Source organism: Carassius gibelio, chromosome B8, assembly GCF_023724105.1.
Source record: "Carassius gibelio isolate Cgi1373 ecotype wild population from Czech Republic chromosome B8, carGib1.2-hapl.c, whole genome shotgun sequence".
Taxonomy (NCBI): Eukaryota; Metazoa; Chordata; class Actinopteri; order Cypriniformes; family Cyprinidae; genus Carassius; species Carassius gibelio.
In genome coordinates this window covers 31,599,626-31,614,566 of record NC_068403.1, presented here as the reverse complement: position 1 = coordinate 31,614,566, position 14,941 = coordinate 31,599,626, and positions in this window count along the sequence as shown.

Genomic DNA, 14,941 nt, shown 5'->3' with positions numbered 1-14,941 from the left:
CATATGCTAACGAGGGTGGAATTAATGAGGGTGAAACTCGTTTTTATCTATATACCTAGCTGCAACTGACCCCAAACTAGCCCCTAAACCTTAACCCTCAAAACTGCTAGCCTTAGCCCCAAACAAAACTGCTAGCCTTAGCCCCACTGACCGTAACCCACTGACCCCTGGCCCCACCGTTTTTAAACGTGCCAGTCCCTAGACTCTGTAAACCTTTATTAACCAGACGCTTCATCAAATTCTGTACAGAAATATCATAAAACTAATATCATATTCTCCAGGATATAACCCTTGGCTTCTCGGTCGCCCTCTCCTGGATAAAACTGTGAATAGCCATGTGTAAAAAACTGATTAGGATTCCAATATTTTAGCAGGATTTGACACTCCAGGCGGAGCTCTTGAGCGGATGACTTCACTCAAAGACATCTTTCCAGTCTAATTTTAATGATGCACTCTCTCTCTCTTTCACAAACACACACATACACTCCTGTGCACACTCACACGCACGTGTGCACACTCACACGCATATGCAGTCAAAACACACAGACGCACACGAACTGGCTGGAAAACTATTTTTATTCAGGCTAGTGATACCTTGTTCCTAAAAAGACAAATGATTTCACGGGTTATTTCGTTTGGATGTATTTCTTGTTTTTATCGATGACTGGCTTCCTTTTTGTCACGCTTTAGACTGATGTACGGTCACATTGGATTTGAAAACGACATCCTTTCTTCCATAGATCCACGCTACCTGAAAGAAGGCCGCCTTCTGAATCCAACGATACCAGTTATGTGCACATCGGACCTACGCTTCAAAAGATACGGACAGGTAAGCTTTGGCCAATCAGATCGCATATGCTAACGAGGGTGGAATTAATGAGGGTGAAACTCGTTTTTATCTATATACCTAGCTGCAACTGACCCCAAACTAGCCCCTAAACCTTAACCCTCAAAACTGCTAGCCTTAGCCCCAAACAAAACTGCTAGCCTTAGCCCCACTGACCGTAACCCACTGACCCCTGGCCCCACCGTTTTTAAACGTGCCAGTCCCTAGACTCTGTAAACCTTTATTAACCAGACGCTTCATCAAATTCTGTACAGAAATATCATAAAACTAATATCATATTCTCCAGGATATAACCCTTGGCTTCTCGGTCGCCCTCTCCTGGATAAAACTGTGAATAGCCATGTGTAAAAAACTGATTAGGATTCCAATATTTTAGCAGGATTTGACACTCCAGGCGGAGCTCTTGAGCGGATGACTTCACTCAAAGACATCTTTCCAGTCTAATTTTAATGATGCACTCTCTCTCTCTTTCACAAACACACACATACACTCCTGTGCACACTCACACGCACGTGTGCACACTCACACGCATATGCAGTCAAAACACACAGACGCACACGAACTGGCTGGAAAACTATTTTTATTCAGGCTAGTGATACCTTGTTCCTAAAAAGACAAATGATTTCACGGGTTATTTCGTTTGGATGTATTTCTTGTTTTTATCGATGACTGGCTTCCTTTTTGTCACGCTTTAGACTGATGTACGGTCACATTGGATTTGAAAACGACATCCTTTCTTCCATAGATCCACGCTACCTGAAAGAAGGCCGCCTTCTGAATCCAACGATACCAGTTATGTGCACATCGGACCTACGCTTCAAAAGATACGGACAGGTAAGCTTTGGCCAATCAGATCGCATATGCTAACGAGGGTGGAATTAATGAGGGTGAAACTCGTTTTTATCTATATACCTAGCTGCAACTGACCCCAAACTAGCCCCTAAACCTTAACCCTCAAAACTGCTAGCCTTAGCCCCAAACAAAACTGCTAGCCTTAGCCCCACTGACCGTAACCCACTGACCCCTGGCCCCACCGTTTTTAAACGTGCCAGTCCCTAGACTCTGTAAACCTTTATTAACCAGACGCTTCATCAAATTCTGTACAGAAATATCATAAAACTAATATCATATTCTCCAGGATATAACCCTTGGCTTCTCGGTCGCCCTCTCCTGGATAAAACTGTGAATAGCCATGTGTAAAAAACTGATTAGGATTCCAATATTTTAGCAGGATTTGACACTCCAGGCGGAGCTCTTGAGCGGATGACTTCACTCAAAGACATCTTTCCAGTCTAATTTTAATGATGCACTCTCTCTCTCTTTCACAAACACACACATACACTCCTGTGCACACTCACACGCACGTGTGCACACTCACACGCATATGCAGTCAAAACACACAGACGCACACGAACTGGCTGGAAAACTATTTTTATTCAGGCTAGTGATACCTTGTTCCTAAAAAGACAAATGATTTCACGGGTTATTTCGTTTGGATGTATTTCTTGTTTTTATCGATGACTGGCTTCCTTTTTGTCACGCTTTAGACTGATGTACGGTCACATTGGATTTGAAAACGACATCCTTTCTTCCATAGATCCACGCTACCTGAAAGAAGGCCGCCTTCTGAATCCAACGATACCAGTTATGTGCACATCGGACCTACGCTTCAAAAGATACGGACAGGTAAGCTTTGGCCAATCAGATCGCATATGCTAACGAGGGTGGAATTAATGAGGGTGAAACTCGTTTTTATCTATATACCTAGCTGCAACTGACCCCAAACTAGCCCCTAAACCTTAACCCTCAAAACTGCTAGCCTTAGCCCCAAACAAAACTGCTAGCCTTAGCCCCACTGACCGTAACCCACTGACCCCTGGCCCCACCGTTTTTAAACGTGTCAGTCCCTAGACTCTGTAAACCTTTATCAACCAGACGCTTCATCAAATTCTGTACAGAAATATCATAAAACTAATATCATATTCTCCAGGATATAACCCTTGGCTTCTCGGTCGCCCTCTCCTGGATAAAACTGTGAATAGCCATGTGTAAAAAACTGATTAGGATTCCAATATTTTAGCAGGATTTGACACTCCAGGCGGAGCTCTTGAGCGGATGACTTCACTCAAAGACATCTTTCCAGTCTAATTTTAATGATGCACTCTCTCTCTCTTTCACAAACACACACATACACTCCTGTGCACACTCACACGCACGTGTGCACACTCACACGCATATGCAGTCAAAACACACAGACGCACACGAACTGGCTGGAAAACTATTTTTATTCAGGCTAGTGATACCTTGTTCCTAAAAAGACAAATGATTTCACGGGTTATTTCGTTTGGATGTATTTCTTGTTTTTATCGATGACTGGCTTCCTTTTTGTCACGCTTTAGACTGATGTACGGTCACATTGGATTTGAAAACGACATCCTTTCTTCCATAGATCCACGCTACCTGAAAGAAGGCCGCCTTCTGAATCCAACGATACCAGTTATGTGCACATCGGACCTACGCTTCAAAAGATACGGACAGGTAAGCTTTGGCCAATCAGATCGCATATGCTAACGAGGGTGGAATTAATGAGGGTGAAACTCGTTTTTATCTATATACCTAGCTGCAACTGACCCCAAACTAGCCCCTAAACCTTAACCCTCAAAACTGCTAGCCTTAGCCCCAAACAAAACTGCTAGCCTTAGCCCCACTGACCGTAACCCACTGACCCCTGGCCCCACCGTTTTTAAACGTGCCAGTCCCTAGACTCTGTAAACCTTTATCAACCAGACGCTTCATCAAATTCTGTACAGAAATATCATAAAACTAATATCATATTCTCCAGGATATAACCCTTGGCTTCTCGGTCGCCCTCTCCTGGATAAAACTGTGAATAGCCATGTGTAAAAAACTGATTAGGATTCCAATATTTTAGCAGGATTTGACACTCCAGGCGGAGCTCTTGAGCGGATGACTTCACTCAAAGACATCTTTCCAGTCTAATTTTAATGATGCACTCTCTCTCTCTTTCACAAACACACACATACACTCCTGTGCACACTCACACGCACGTGTGCACACTCACACGCATATGCAGTCAAAACACACAGACGCACACGAACTGGCTGGAAAACTATTTTTATTCAGGCTAGTGATACCTTGTTCCTAAAAAGACAAATGATTTCACGGGTTATTTCGTTTGGATGTATTTCTTGTTTTTATCGATGACTGGCTTCCTTTTTGTCACGCTTTAGACTGATGTACGGTCACATTGGATTTGAAAACGACATCCTTTCTTCCATAGATCCACGCTACCTGAAAGAAGGCCGCCTTCTGAATCCAACGATACCAGTTATGTGCACATCGGACCTACGCTTCAAAAGATACGGACAGGTAAGCTTTGGCCAATCAGATCGCATATGCTAACGAGGGTGGAATTAATGAGGGTGAAACTCGTTTTTATCTATATACCTAGCTGCAACTGACCCCAAACTAGCCCCTAAACCTTAACCCTCAAAACTGCTAGCCTTAGCCCCAAACAAAACTGCTAGCCTTAGCCCCACTGACCGTAACCCACTGACCCCTGGCCCCACCGTTTTTAAACGTGCCAGTCCCTAGACTCTGTAAACCTTTATCAACCAGACGCTTCATCAAATTCTGTACAGAAATATCATAAAACTAATATCATATTCTCCAGGATATAACCATTGGCTTCTCGGTCGCCCTCTCCTGGATAAAACTGTGAATAGCCATGTGTAAAAAACTGATTAGGATTCCAATATTTTAGCAGGATTTGACACTCCAGGCGGAGCTCTTGAGCGGATGACTTCACTCAAAGACATCTTTCCAGTCTAATTTTAATGATGCACTCTCTCTCTCTTTCACAAACACACACATACACTCCTGTGCACACTCACACGCACGTGTGCACACTCACACGCATATGCAGTCAAAACACACAGACGCACACGAACTGGCTGGAAAACTATTTTTATTCAGGCTAGTGATACCTTGTTCCTAAAAAGACAAATGATTTCACGGGTTATTTCGTTTGGATGTATTTCTTGTTTTTATCGATGACTGGCTTCCTTTTTGTCACGCTTTAGACTGATGTACGGTCACATTGGATTTGAAAACGACATCCTTTCTTCCATAGATCCACGCTACCTGAAAGAAGGCCGCCTTCTGAATCCAACGATACCAGTTATGTGCACATCGGACCTACGCTTCAAAAGATACGGACAGGTAAGCTTTGGCCAATCAGATCGCATATGCTAACGAGGGTGGAATTAATGAGGGTGAAACTCGTTTTTATCTATATACCTAGCTGCAACTGACCCCAAACTAGCCCCTAAACCTTAACCCTCAAAACTGCTAGCCTTAGCCCCAAACAAAACTGCTAGCCTTAGCCCCACTGACCGTAACCCACTGACCCCTGGCCCCACCGTTTTTAAACGTGCCAGTCCCTAGACTCTGTAAACCTTTATCAACCAGACGCTTCATCAAATTCTGTACAGAAATATCATAAAACTAATATCATATTCTCCAGGATATAACCCTTGGCTTCTCGGTCGCCCTCTCCTGGATAAAACTGTGAATAGCCATGTGTAAAAAACTGATTAGGATTCCAATATTTTAGCAGGATTTGACACTCCAGGCGGAGCTCTTGAGCGGATGACTTCACTCAAAGACATCTTTCCAGTCTAATTTTAATGATGCACTCTCTCTCTCTTTCACAAACACACACATACACTCCTGTGCACACTCACACGCACGTGTGCACACTCACACGCATATGCAGTCAAAACACACAGACGCACACGAACTGGCTGGAAAACTATTTTTATTCAGGCTAGTGATACCTTGTTCCTAAAAAGACAAATGATTTCACGGGTTATTTCGTTTGGATGTATTTCTTGTTTTTATCGATGACTGGCTTCCTTTTTGTCACGCTTTAGACTGATGTACGGTCACATTGGATTTGAAAACGACATCCTTTCTTCCATAGATCCACGCTACCTGAAAGAAGGCCGCCTTCTGAATCCAACGATACCAGTTATGTGCACATCGGACCTACGCTTCAAAAGATACGGACAGGTAAGCTTTGGCCAATCAGATCGCATATGCTAACGAGGGTGGAATTAATGAGGGTGAAACTCGTTTTTATCTATATACCTAGCTGCAACTGACCCCAAACTAGCCCCTAAACCTTAACCCTCAAAACTGCTAGCCTTAGCCCCAAACAAAACTGCTAGCCTTAGCCCCACTGACCGTAACCCACTGACCCCTGGCCCCACCGTTTTTAAACGTGCCAGTCCCTAGACTCTGTAAACCTTTATCAACCAGACGCTTCATCAAATTCTGTACAGAAATATCATAAAACTAATATCATATTCTCCAGGATATAACCCTTGGCTTCTCGGTCGCCCTCTCCTGGATAAAACTGTGAATAGCCATGTGTAAAAAACTGATTAGGATTCCAATATTTTAGCAGGATTTGACACTCCAGGCGGAGCTCTTGAGCGGATGACTTCACTCAAAGACATCTTTCCAGTCTAATTTTAATGATGCACTCTCTCTCTCTTTCACAAACACACACATACACTCCTGTGCACACTCACACGCACGTGTGCACACTCACACGCATATGCAGTCAAAACACACAGACGCACACGAACTGGCTGGAAAACTATTTTTATTCAGGCTAGTGATACCTTGTTCCTAAAAAGACAAATGATTTCACGGGTTATTTCGTTTGGATGTATTTCTTGTTTTTATCGATGACTGGCTTCCTTTTTGTCACGCTTTAGACTGATGTACGGTCACATTGGATTTGAAAACGACATCCTTTCTTCCATAGATCCACGCTACCTGAAAGAAGGCCGCCTTCTGAATCCAACGATACCGGTTATGTGCACATCGGACCTACGCTTCAAAAGATACGGACAGGTAAGCTTTGGCCAATCAGATCGCATATGCTAACGAGGGTGGAATTAATGAGGGTGAAACTCGTTTTTATCTATATACCTAGCTGCAACTGACCCCAAACTAGCCCCTAAACCTTAACCCTCAAAACTGCTAGCCTTAGCCCCAAACAAAACTGCTAGCCTTAGCCCCACTGACCGTAACCCACTGACCCCTGGCCCCACCGTTTTTAAACGTGCCAGTCCCTAGACTCTGTAAACCTTTATCAACCAGACGCTTCATCAAATTCTGTACAGAAATATCATAAAACTAATATCATATTCTCCAGGATATAACCCTTGGCTTCTCGGTCGCCCTCTCCTGGATAAAACTGTGAATAGCCATGTGTAAAAAACTGATTAGGATTCCAATATTTTAGCAGGATTTGACACTCCAGGCGGAGCTCTTGAGCGGATGACTTCACTCAAAGACATCTTTCCAGTCTAATTTTAATGATGCACTCTCTCTCTCTTTCACAAACACACACATACACTCCTGTGCACACTCACACGCACGTGTGCACACTCACACGCATATGCAGTCAAAACACACAGACGCACACGAACTGGCTGGAAAACTATTTTTATTCAGGCTAGTGATACCTTGTTCCTAAAAAGACAAATGATTTCACGGGTTATTTCGTTTGGATGTATTTCTTGTTTTTATCGATGACTGGCTTCCTTTTTGTCACGCTTTAGACTGATGTACGGTCACATTGGATTTGAAAACGACATCCTTTCTTCCATAGATCCACGCTACCTGAAAGAAGGCCGCCTTCTGAATCCAACGATACCAGTTATGTGCACATCGGACCTACGCTTCAAAAGATACGGACAGGTAAGCTTTGGCCAATCAGATCGCATATGCTAACGAGGGTGGAATTAATGAGGGTGAAACTCGTTTTTATCTATATACCTAGCTGCAACTGACCCCAAACTAGCCCCTAAACCTTAACCCTCAAAACTGCTAGCCTTAGCCCCAAACAAAACTGCTAGCCTTAGCCCCACTGACCGTAACCCACTGACCCCTGGCCCCACCGTTTTTAAACGTGCCAGTCCCTAGACTCTGTAAACCTTTATCAACCAGACGCTTCATCAAATTCTGTACAGAAATATCATAAAACTAATATCATATTCTCCAGGATATAACCATTGGCTTCTCGGTCGCCCTCTCCTGGATAAAACTGTGAATAGCCATGTGTAAAAAACTGATTAGGATTCCAATATTTTAGCAGGATTTGACACTCCAGGCGGAGCTCTTGAGCGGATGACTTCACTCAAAGACATCTTTCCAGTCTAATTTTAATGATGCACTCTCTCTCTCTTTCACAAACACACACATACACTCCTGTGCACACTCACACGCACGTGTGCACACTCACACGCATATGCAGTCAAAACACACAGACGCACACGAACTGGCTGGAAAACTATTTTTATTCAGGCTAGTGATACCTTGTTCCTAAAAAGACAAATGATTTCACGGGTTATTTCGTTTGGATGTATTTCTTGTTTTTATCGATGACTGGCTTCCTTTTTGTCACGCTTTAGACTGATGTACGGTCACATTGGATTTGAAAACGACATCCTTTCTTCCATAGATCCACGCTACCTGAAAGAAGGCCGCCTTCTGAATCCAACGATACCAGTTATGTGCACATCGGACCTACGCTTCAAAAGATACGGACAGGTAAGCTTTGGCCAATCAGATCGCATATGCTAACGAGGGTGGAATTAATGAGGGTGAAACTCGTTTTTATCTATATACCTAGCTGCAACTGACCCCAAACTAGCCCCTAAACCTTAACCCTCAAAACTGCTAGCCTTAGCCCCAAACAAAACTGCTAGCCTTAGCCCCACTGACCGTAACCCACTGACCCCTGGCCCCACCGTTTTTAAACGTGCCAGTCCCTAGACTCTGTAAACCTTTATCAACCAGACGCTTCATCAAATTCTGTACAGAAATATCATAAAACTAATATCATATTCTCCAGGATATAACCCTTGGCTTCTCGGTCGCCCTCTCCTGGATAAAACTGTGAATAGCCATGTGTAAAAAACTGATTAGGATTCCAATATTTTAGCAGGATTTGACACTCCAGGCGGAGCTCTTGAGCGGATGACTTCACTCAAAGACATCTTTCCAGTCTAATTTTAATGATGCACTCTCTCTCTCTTTCACAAACACACACATACACTCCTGTGCACACTCACACGCACGTGTGCACACTCACACGCATATGCAGTCAAAACACACAGACGCACACGAACTGGCTGGAAAACTATTTTTATTCAGGCTAGTGATACCTTGTTCCTAAAAAGACAAATGATTTCACGGGTTATTTCGTTTGGATGTATTTCTTGTTTTTATCGATGACTGGCTTCCTTTTTGTCACGCTTTAGACTGATGTACGGTCACATTGGATTTGAAAACGACATCCTTTCTTCCATAGATCCACGCTACCTGAAAGAAGGCCGCCTTCTGAATCCAACGATACCAGTTATGTGCACATCGGACCTACGCTTCAAAAGATACGGACAGGTAAGCTTTGGCCAATCAGATCGCATATGCTAACGAGGGTGGAATTAATGAGGGTGAAACTCGTTTTTATCTATATACCTAGCTGCAACTGACCCCAAACTAGCCCCTAAACCTTAACCCTCAAAACTGCTAGCCTTAGCCCCAAACAAAACTGCTAGCCTTAGCCCCACTGACCGTAACCCACTGACCCCTGGCCCCACCGTTTTTAAACGTGCCAGTCCCTAGACTCTGTAAACCTTTATCAACCAGACGCTTCATCAAATTCTGTACAGAAATATCATAAAACTAATATCATATTCTCCAGGATATAACCCTTGGCTTCTCGGTCGCCCTCTCCTGGATAAAACTGTGAATAGCCATGTGTAAAAAACTGATTAGGATTCCAATATTTTAGCAGGATTTGACACTCCAGGCGGAGCTCTTGAGCGGATGACTTCACTCAAAGACATCTTTCCAGTCTAATTTTAATGATGCACTCTCTCTCTCTTTCACAAACACACACATACACTCCTGTGCACACTCACACGCACGTGTGCACACTCACACGCATATGCAGTCAAAACACACAGACGCACACGAACTGGCTGGAAAACTATTTTTATTCAGGCTAGTGATACCTTGTTCCTAAAAAGACAAATGATTTCACGGGTTATTTCGTTTGGATGTATTTCTTGTTTTTATCGATGACTGGCTTCCTTTTTGTCACGCTTTAGACTGATGTACGGTCACATTGGATTTGAAAACGACATCCTTTCTTCCATAGATCCACGCTACCTGAAAGAAGGCCGCCTTCTGAATCCAACGATACCAGTTATGTGCACATCGGACCTACGCTTCAAAAGATACGGACAGGTAAGCTTTGGCCAATCAGATCGCATATGCTAACGAGGGTGGAATTAATGAGGGTGAAACTCGTTTTTATCTATATACCTAGCTGCAACTGACCCCAAACTAGCCCCTAAACCTTAACCCTCAAAACTGCTAGCCTTAGCCCCAAACAAAACTGCTAGCCTTAGCCCCACTGACCGTAACCCACTGACCCCTGGCCCCACCGTTTTTAAACGTGCCAGTCCCTAGACTCTGTAAACCTTTATCAACCAGACGCTTCATCAAATTCTGTACAGAAATATCATAAAACTAATATCATATTCTCCAGGATATAACCCTTGGCTTCTCGGTCGCCCTCTCCTGGATAAAACTGTGAATAGCCATGTGTAAAAAACTGATTAGGATTCCAATATTTTAGCAGGATTTGACACTCCAGGCGGAGCTCTTGAGCGGATGACTTCACTCAAAGACATCTTTCCAGTCTAATTTTAATGATGCACTCTCTCTCTCTTTCACAAACACACACATACACTCCTGTGCACACTCACACGCACGTGTGCACACTCACACGCATATGCAGTCAAAACACACAGACGCACACGAACTGGCTGGAAAACTATTTTTATTCAGGCTAGTGATACCTTGTTCCTAAAAAGACAAATGATTTCACGGGTTATTTCGTTTGGATGTATTTCTTGTTTTTATCGATGACTGGCTTCCTTTTTGTCACGCTTTAGACTGATGTACGGTCACATTGGATTTGAAAACGACATCCTTTCTTCCATAGATCCACGCTACCTGAAAGAAGGCCGCCTTCTGAATCCAACGATACCAGTTATGTGCACATCGGACCTACGCTTCAAAAGATACGGACAGGTAAGCTTTGGCCAATCAGATCGCATATGCTAACGAGGGTGGAATTAATGAGGGTGAAACTCGTTTTTATCTATATACCTAGCTGCAACTGACCCCAAACTAGCCCCTAAACCTTAACCCTCAAAACTGCTAGCCTTAGCCCCAAACAAAACTGCTAGCCTTAGCCCCACTGACCGTAACCCACTGACCCCTGGCCCCACCGTTTTTAAACGTGCCAGTCCCTAGACTCTGTAAACCTTTATCAACCAGACGCTTCATCAAATTCTGTACAGAAATATCATAAAACTAATATCATATTCTCCAGGATATAACCCTTGGCTTCTCGGTCGCCCTCTCCTGGATAAAACTGTGAATAGCCATGTGTAAAAAACTGATTAGGATTCCAATATTTTAGCAGGATTTGACACTCCAGGCGGAGCTCTTGAGCGGATGACTTCACTCAAAGACATCTTTCCAGTCTAATTTTAATGATGCACTCTCTCTCTCTTTCACAAACACACACATACACTCCTGTGCACACTCACACGCACGTGTGCACACTCACACGCATATGCAGTCAAAACACACAGACGCACACGAACTGGCTGGAAAACTATTTTTATTCAGGCTAGTGATACCTTGTTCCTAAAAAGACAAATGATTTGACGGGTTATTTCGTTTGGATGTATTTCTTGTTTTTATCGATGACTGGCTTCCTTTTTGTCACGCTTTAGACTGATGTACGGTCACATTGGATTTGAAAACGACATCCTTTCTTCCATAGATCCACGCTACCTGAAAGAAGGCCGCCTTCTGAATCCAACGATACCAGTTATGTGCACATCGGACCTACGCTTCAAAAGATACGGACAGGTAAGCTTTGGCCAATCAGATCGCATATGCTAACGAGGGTGGAATTAATGAGGGTGAAACTCGTTTTTATCTATATACCTAGCTGCAACTGACCCCAAACTAGCCCCTAAACCTTAACCCTCAAAACTGCTAGCCTTAGCCCCAAACAAAACTGCTAGCCTTAGCCCCACTGACCATAACCCACTGACCCCTGGCCCCACCGTTTTTAAACGTGCCAGTCCCTAGACTCTGTAAACCTTTATTAACCAGACGCTTCATCAAATTCTGTACAGAAATATCATAAAACTAATATCATATTCTCCAGGATATAACCCTTGGCTTCTCGGTCGCCCTCTCCTGGATAAAACTGTGAATAGCCATGTGTAAAAAACTGATTAGGATTCCAATATTTTAGCAGGATTTGACACTCCAGGCGGAGCTCTTGAGCGGATGACTTCACTCAAAGACATCTTTCCAGTCTAATTTTAATGATGCACTCTCTCTCTCTTTCACAAACACACACATACACTCCTGTGCACACTCACACGCACGTGTGCACACTCACACGCATATGCAGTCAAAACACACAGACGCACACGAACTGGCTGGAAAACTATTTTTATTCAGGCTAGTGATACCTTGTTCCTAAAAAGACAAATGATTTCACGGGTTATTTCGTTTGGATGTATTTCTTGTTTTTATCGATGACTGGCTTCCTTTTTGTCACGCTTTAGACTGATGTACGGTCACATTGGATTTGAAAACGACATCCTTTCTTCCATAGATCCACGCTACCTGAAAGAAGGCCGCCTTCTGAATCCAACGATACCAGTTATGTGCACATCGGACCTACGCTTCAAAAGATACGGACAGGTAAGCTTTGGCCAATCAGATCGCATATGCTAACGAGGGTGGAATTAATGAGGGTGAAACTCGTTTTTATCTATATACCTAGCTGCAACTGACCCCAAACTAGCCCCTAAACCTTAACCCTCAAAACTGCTAGCCTTAGCCCCAAACAAAACTGCTAGCCTTAGCCCCACTGACCATAACCCACTGACCCCTGGCCCCACCGTTTTTAAACGTGCCAGTCCCTAGACTCTGTAAACCTTTATTAACCAGACGCTTCATCAAATTCTGTACAGAAATATCATAAAACTAATATCATATTCTCCAGGATATAACCCTTGGCTTCTCGGTCGCCCTCTCCTGGATAAAACTGTGAATAGCCATGTGTAAAAAACTGATTAGGATTCCAATATTTTAGCAGGATTTGACACTCCAGGCGGAGCTCTTGAGCGGATGACTTCACTCAAAGACATCTTTCCAGTCTAATTTTAATGATGCACTCTCTCTCTCTTTCACAAACACACACATACACTCCTGTGCACACTCACACGCACGTGTGCACACTCACACGCATATGCAGTCAAAACACACAGACGCACACGAACTGGCTGGAAAACTATTTTTATTCAGGCTAGTGATACCTTGTTCCTAAAAAGACAAATGATTTCACGGGTTATTTCGTTTGGATGTATTTCTTGTTTTTATCGATGACTGGCTTCCTTTTTGTCACGCTTTAGACTGATGTACGGTCACATTGGATTTGAAAACGACATCCTTTCTTCCATAGATCCACGCTACCTGAAAGAAGGCCGCCTTCTGAATCCAACGATACCAGTTATGTGCACATCGGACCTACGCTTCAAAAGATACGGACAGGTAAGCTTTGGCCAATCAGATCGCATATGCTAACGAGGGTGGAATTAATGAGGGTGAAACTCGTTTTTATCTATATACCTAGCTGCAACTGACCCCAAACTAGCCCCTAAACCTTAACCCTCAAAACTGCTAGCCTTAGCCCCAAACAAAACTGCTAGCCTTAGCCCCACTGACCATAACCCACTGACCCCTGGCCCCACCGTTTTTAAACGTGCCAGTCCCTAGACTCTGTAAACCTTTATTAACCAGACGCTTCATCAAATTCTGTACAGAAATATCATAAAACTAATATCATATTCTCCAGGATATAACCCTTGGCTTCTCGGTCGCCCTCTCCTGGATAAAACTGTGAATAGCCATGTGTAAAAAACTGATTAGGATTCCAATATTTTAGCAGGATTTGACACTCCAGGCGGAGCTCTTGAGCGGATGACTTCACTCAAAGACATCTTTCCAGTCTAATTTTAATGATGCACTCTCTCTCTCTTTCACAAACACACACATACACTCCTGTGCACACTCACACGCACGTGTGCACACTCACACGCATATGCAGTCAAAACACACAGACGCACACGAACTGGCTGGAAAACTATTTTTATTCAGGCTAGTGATACCTTGTTCCTAAAAAGACAAATGATTTCACGGGTTATTTCGTTTGGATGTATTTCTTGTTTTTATCGATGACTGGCTTCCTTTTTGTCACGCTTTAGACTGATGTACGGTCACATTGGATTTGAAAACGACATCCTTTCTTCCATAGATCCACGCTACCTGAAAGAAGGCCGCCTTCTGAATCCAACGATACCAGTTATGTGCACATCGGACCTACGCTTCAAAAGATACGGACAGGTAAGCTTTGGCCAATCAGATCGCATATGCTAACGAGGGTGGAATTAATGAGGGTGAAACTCGTTTTTATCTATATACCTAGCTGCAACTGACCCCAAACTAGCCCCTAAACCTTAACCCTCAAAACTGCTAGCCTTAGCCCCAAACAAAACTGCTAGCCTTAGCCCCACTGACCATAACCCACTGACCCCTGGCCCCACCGTTTTTAAACGTGCCAGTCCCTAGACTCTGTAAACCTTTATTAACCAGACGCTTCATCAAATTCTGTACAGAAATATCATAAAACTAATATCATATTCTCCAGGATATAACCCTTGGCTTCTCGGTCGCCCTCTCCTGGATAAAACTGTGAATAGCCATGTGTAAAAAACTGATTAGGATTCCAATATTTTAGCAGGATTTGACACTCCAGGCGGAGCTCTTGAGCGGATGACTTCACTCAAAGACATCTTTCCAGTCTAATTTTAATGATGCACTCTC